Below are 6,311 nucleotides of genomic sequence, written 5' to 3'. Positions count from 1 at the left end.
GAGAGAGAGAGAGAGAGTATTGCGATATTGATATTAGTCTAACGTAATATAACCAAGATTTGAAAAATGCATATCCCTGTGTGCATTTATATCATGTTAATATTACATTTCTACAAATATTTTCGTACATGTGTATCCATCTGTATTTATAGATTTACGAAGGGTTTGATGAATAGTGGTAGTTGCAGTATGTGTTTATGATTTATATATATATATATATTATATATATATATATATATATATATATATATATATAGAGAGATTTTGCGATATTTATATTAGTCTAACTAATATAACAGATTTAAAATATATATACCTGTATGCATTTATATCATGTATATTACATTCTACAAATATTTTTGTACATGTTATCATCTTATTATAGATTTACGAATTTATGAATAGTGTAGTAGTGCATATGTGGTATATTATATATATATATATATATATATATATATATATATATAACATATATATATATATATATATATATATAATATATATATATATATATATATATATATATATATATATATATATATATATATATATATATATATATATAATATATATATAGCAACCTACGAAAATTGCCATAAAATGTCACGGAGATGATAAAAGTAGCATAACGGAAGTACAGCTGGAAAAAAGCTTATATACTATAATTTAGGAAATAATAAGGATTGTTGATCATTGACATCTTTGTTCCCAAATACAGTTTATAAATATGAACATAAGTGTAGTTCACTAGTAGAATCTTCGCAAAAGAAAAGTTCAATTTGATATTTGTATTAGGTGTTATAGAGCGCGTGGGGTTCTCAGTAAGTGTGAGCGTGGGTCGGCGGGTGGGTTGTATTAGCATACTTACCTGGCACAGGAGATACCGTGATCATGAAGGCGGTTTTCCCAAGGCGAGGCTCACCATTGCACTCCGGTGGCGCTGACCCTTGCGATTAACCCAAATGTGGTTAACTCGAGTGCGCAATTTTTGTTAGTGGGGGACTGCGTTCGCGCTATCCCCCTTTTTACATATCGTTATACAAATATCCGCTATCCCCTTTTTTACATATCGTTATACAAATATCCGCTATCCCCTTTTTACATATCGTTATACAAAAGTATTACATTAGAACTAGCTCTCTTAAGTGTTGGCGAGAGAAAGATTCTTAAATGGCGTAGCATCTCTTAAATGCTTATGGTTTGATATATCCCATTACATATATATGATAAACCAACTCAATAGAAGAAAACTGTCGAGTGGCTATTATTTATTCTCGTAAATTATTCTTTTACATACCGGACATACAGATCTTGTAATCCTATATTAGCTATCCAGTTACTGAACGATTGGAGATGACCAGTTGCAGAAAAAATACAATATCGAAGACATTGACAACTATTTTATTATTATTATTATTATTATTATTATTATTAGTTTTTTTTTTCATATAACTACCACTAATATATAAGAAAACATTTGATTTTTTTTCCTTTTATGTAAATGTTGTTGATCAGTAGTTGCTTAATTTTGCGTATCAATTTGAGGCGTAACTATTTGTTCAAGAATATGTTATTTTCCCTTCAGAAATATAATGTTAACACTTCCTAAAACTTCAAGATGTGGGTTTTAGATGAGAATGAAAGTGTATGAATTCTTAGGGTCTAGCTTGAAATGGAATGGGCATTCTAACAGGTTTATTAGAAAACTGAATCCCCTTGAACTATATACATTAGATCAAATGTATATAGTCTTAACATATCATTTTAATGAACCCACCGAAGTGGGCTATAGAATAAAATTGAATAAGACACTAAGTTGTTCCCCTCCACGGAAACCTTTAGTAAAAGGCGAAAGATTTATGCGTTTTGAAGGGAAACCAGAGTTAGGTATAAATGGTCACCCAGTAACCAACAAAGGTAGGCTGGGGAATACTAGAACGATAAATATAAGAGCAAGAAAGGTTTATCGTGAAGTAAATAGATATTTATCTTACAAGGATTAGCACACTTAAAAGCAAATGTGTAATCATGATGTTCAAATTAACCAAGTATAATTGTCAGGCAGATTTAACTTAATTAGATATAACACTTGAAATTGAAACGTCGCATATGAATACCGTTACTATCATAAACAATCAACATCGATTTTTTTAAAGATTCATGAATCTTTGGATTCAAAAACAAAATCATCTAGGAGTAGTTAATATATATATATGCACCAAAAATTTCGTTGGAAATATCACAAAAGAAATATGTTTTTCCTAGTAGAAAGGGTTTAGTTTAGTTGCACCTTAGGGCTTATTAGTTTTGAAAGGGTTTCCCAAACCCATCCCCACATTTTTGCATCTCCCATTACCAACATATCGGCGTAAAAACCCGGTGTAGTAGAACGAATTTTTAGAAAAAAGTAGTCGTGAAAAAAACATCGAACTCAAAACCCAGAAATATTTTATGGGACCACTACTATAGGCAAAGGGCCGGGTTTCTCGCCGAGATTTGGGGAATATATTCAGCCACGATGGGGGACTTTTAGTGTAACCTCTGAGCGGGAAGCGGCTGTCAAGGGGTTGTGTTTGAGAGATTGATGACCGTTTTTGACTGGGGTTTACCGAGGCTCAGGGGGAGGAATCAATCCACAAGTCTGGAAGTATAGAAAAACCCTAAAAAGGGAAAAAAAAAAGAACTTTAATTAAAAAAATGAGAGCTTCCCACTTATAGAAGAAAACTTGAAAAAAAATTTTAAGTAAACAATTTTCATAATTTTTGGGGGGATTAAATTTTACATAAAAATTTTCATTAATAAAAACTATTTTTTTTGTAAATATAAAATATAGACACTGATAGGGGCTCTAGCAGAAACATTAAATATGATCCCATTATTTCTTTTTTCTACAGTTGATATTTTTATGCTGCCCCCGTCTTTTTTATGTGAAAAATTAAAATTAAATTACTGAAAATTTTGTAGATCCCCCTGAAAATTTCTGTCCCCCCATTTTTACTTCTGTAAATATGGAAACCAAAAAACCACTTTTCGCGCTACCCCCCTTATTGCTTTTCTTTTTATGGGGAAAAGTAATTCCTGGGAAAAAACCCCCTGTATAAGTAAAAAATTAATTTGGAATTTTATAGCTTTCTTTTAAAATTTATTTCAGTTTGATATATCCCAGTGCTTTCATTTAAATTTCCCCCAAAAAAGAAAATTTGGCCTGGACGATTCTTTTATGCGGAAAATTTTTAGGGAAAAATTTGGCATAAATTTTATGTTTGTTTCCGATTTTTTAGCTACTGAATTTTTTCGAACCTTTGGAGGGTACAAAACAGAAAATACCCCACTTATATACAATCCCGAAAAAAAGGGTAGTGAAAAAAAATTTGGGAATTATAGGGGTTTGTAAGTATCAGAAGAATTTTTTTGGGAAAAAATTTTAATTTTACTTTTACTTAACCCAAAACCGATGGGCATGGCATGGAGATACATGCCATGCCACTGTGAGTTTTTTTTATTATTTATTTTTTTTATATTATTATTATTTTTTTTTTTAACATAAAAGGGGTACAGGGTTACAAGTCACTAATGAGGCAATTGCAAGTACTCCCTTTTTTTTCTTCCCCCCCTTGTTTCCCCTTTTTCCTTTTTTTTCAAAAAATTTTTATATTGTTCTTACCAAAAATCAGTAACTAATAATAATGTCTATACAAAAAACAAAAACCCCATCGTTTTCATAGCTTTAGTAAAAAAAACCCTTTTTCCGCAAATTCAAGCAAAGGGGGAAATCAGGAAAGGGCCGCAAGGTTTTATAATGGGACTCCTTTGGGTAAACACTTACAAAAGAATAATAATAATAATAATAATGTTAGGGCGACCGCCTCGCTCTCGCCACCAACACAAGGCGGGGCTGGGCACCCCCCCCCCCGGGGCTTTGCTACCCACGGGGTTTCTTTAAAACACAACAGCTCCAAGGGGGCACCAAAACACCACAGCGCCCCAAAAACACAGGAGAGGAAACGCCAAGTGGGCGAGGCAGGGGACGAAGTAAACACAAATGACAGTTTTCCCCTTTTTTTCCCACAAGTTTTTTTACCCGTCCCCACTTTTCTATAGGCAAAAATTACGGGGAAAAACCAGCATGTCCCCACTCCCACGTTTAAGCTTATAAAGGAACAAAAAAAGGGGGTTATATCAGGCCAAAAGGGGCCCCAACACGGGGTTTTTCACAGGGGAGCCCCCAACCCCGTCTTTTGGGGTTGTTCCTCCGCTCACAGCCAGCGCGTCATGTTCCCCAGGCCTTTTCATGTTAAAACATGTTTCGCACAGTCTCCGAAAGACCCACAGGCGTAGCACTATCCCCCCTTTTCAAGCAGCCCCACCCGTTTTGCTCTGACCCTACCCAAAAACCTTTAAAAAAAACTACAAAAAAATTTAAATAAAAAACAGTTCTCAGAAACCCAAAAATCTTTTACCCAAACGCCCGGGTTTTTTTCGCTCTTCTTGAGTCGCTCTGGAGGGGGGAAGTGGGGGGGCGGGAGATTGGGAGTGGAAACCCCGGGGTACTTTTGCCCCAAAAAACCCGGTAAAGGTCACCATTGGGGTCTGCTGCACGCCCTCACCCTCCCAAAATTTTCGTCCCATCTCGGTAAACGGGCTGCCCCGTCCTCATTCGCCGCTACTGGGGTAAAGGGCATCTTCTTTTTACCCTGGGCCCCCGGGGTAGCTTTTGGCCCATGGTAACGCCACAGCCGGGGGGGGGCGCCAAATCCTCGAGGAAAAAATCAGGCAACGGCCCCCCACCAACCAAAATCCCCGCTCCCCCAAAGGGCTCTTTTTTGGGCGCTCCCTTCCTCACAGTGCCCCGGGTTTGCACCCGCTGGCACCTTTAGGTCCCTTTTCAGAGAAAATTAGCTATTTAAAATGTAACAACCCCTCCCTGGTCCCAACCAAAGGGTCCCCCCAAACCCCTAAAGCCATCAGCCAGCTGCAGGGTTTTTGGGTGGGGTCCCGAGGCCCTCTTTCTCCACGCATCACTCTTGGGCGGCGACCCGGATTATAGACTCGTCCTGGGGGGAAAAGGTTTCAGCGCCAAACCATAACTAAACCCCTGCACAGCCAACCCTGGAAAACAAGGGCAATCTTACCGTTTCACTTTCACCCGCTTCCATCCCAAGGGTCGACACACGCCTTTCTTGGTAAAGGTTTGTCCCAAAGGCCCCGAAACAGTGCCCCGTCCAAAACGGGGCCCCTTTCACCGCCAGCCGCTGCAAACCCTGCTCCCACGCCAATCGAGCCTCCCCTGGCCCCCCCGAGGGCACACCAAAAGCCCCCTGACAGCACACAGTCTCTGGGGCGTCTGGAAGTCGCATTTAAATGGCCCAAAATATCAGGCCGCACTAGGGGCTTTCGCCCCAGTGTCCACTTCAGGCGGGCAAAGGTTCCCATCTATTTAGGGCCCCCCAACCCGCATCGTGCTGGTTCGACGGGGAAAATTACCCAAATCGGGGCCCGGAAACCGAGGGGCGGGTGGGGTTTTGGCCCCTTTTCCCGCCGTCCGAAATTTTCCCCCGTACCACTTCCGTAGCCTTAAGGGGCATTTCACCGGATGGTGACCCTCCTTTCCCCAAAATCCTTTCAGCCTGCTGGAAGGCATCAGAAACCCCTCCAGTTTTTTGGGGGACGTTTTTCTCCGCTCCCTCTGACACGACTACGTTTTGTGCCCCCTTTCCTTTACTGAGCCCCAACACAAGCCCTTTGGGAAATGCTAGGGCTACCTTCCTCAATGCTTTCCTTTCCACTTTAGCCTTTGGCCCCAAGGGTTTACGGCGGGGCTGAGCAGCTGGCCCTGGGGCCCCTGGTTGCCTTCAGGAAGGGCCCGAACTCCAAGGCCCTTGCCACGGCCACCTGCAGGTCCTCAGGGTGTGGCCCCCTCAATTTAGATTTGCAGCCGGGTTTCCCCGAAAGGGCAACAAAGAAATCGGGGCCAGGGGCCAAGATCATATTTTCCCCAGCCGCAGGGTTTGACCTCCTTACCAAAGGGTCCCCAAAAACCCGCGCCAGTGGGGACCCGTTTTCTCGCCATGCTCCCCGGGGTCCGCTTCTTCAAGTGGGCCCGATATTTTCGGCCTGGTGGGGTGCCCGAAAAAGGCGTTTTAAAGCCCCCGCCACGCTGGTGTAAGAGGGGATGTTGGGATGCTGGGAGATGCCCCAAAACTTCCCCCCGCGGGGGCCCCCCCAAGGGGTGTTACCCGCTGTAGGGCCTTTTCTTTCCCGGCCCAGCCCGGGCCGTTTCCCGTATTTCAAATTGGGCGAATATGCCTCC

At 40.9% G+C, this 6,311-nt stretch overlaps 2 non-coding genes across 2 annotated transcripts; one reads left to right on the top strand and one right to left on the bottom strand.

The window, feature by feature from the left end:
• The first annotated feature begins 860 nt into the window (after positions 1–860).
• On the top strand, positions 861–1,023 carry LOC119569550. Its single transcript, XR_005228284.1, has one exon. It is a non-coding gene; the product is annotated as a U1 spliceosomal RNA (small nuclear RNA).
• A 745-nt stretch (positions 1,024–1,768) lies between these two features.
• Positions 1,769–1,886, bottom strand: LOC119569551. The gene has a single exon (XR_005228285.1). It is a non-coding gene; the product is annotated as a U5 spliceosomal RNA (small nuclear RNA).
• Between the last annotated feature and the right edge of the window lie 4,425 nt (positions 1,887–6,311).

Source organism: Penaeus monodon, unplaced genomic scaffold (assembly GCF_015228065.2).
Source record: "Penaeus monodon isolate SGIC_2016 unplaced genomic scaffold, NSTDA_Pmon_1 PmonScaffold_16463, whole genome shotgun sequence".
Lineage (NCBI taxonomy): Eukaryota > Metazoa > Arthropoda > Malacostraca > Decapoda > Penaeidae > Penaeus > Penaeus monodon.
Note: the sequence above shows the minus strand (reverse complement) of the source record. Positions and strands in the feature narration are given on the sequence as shown.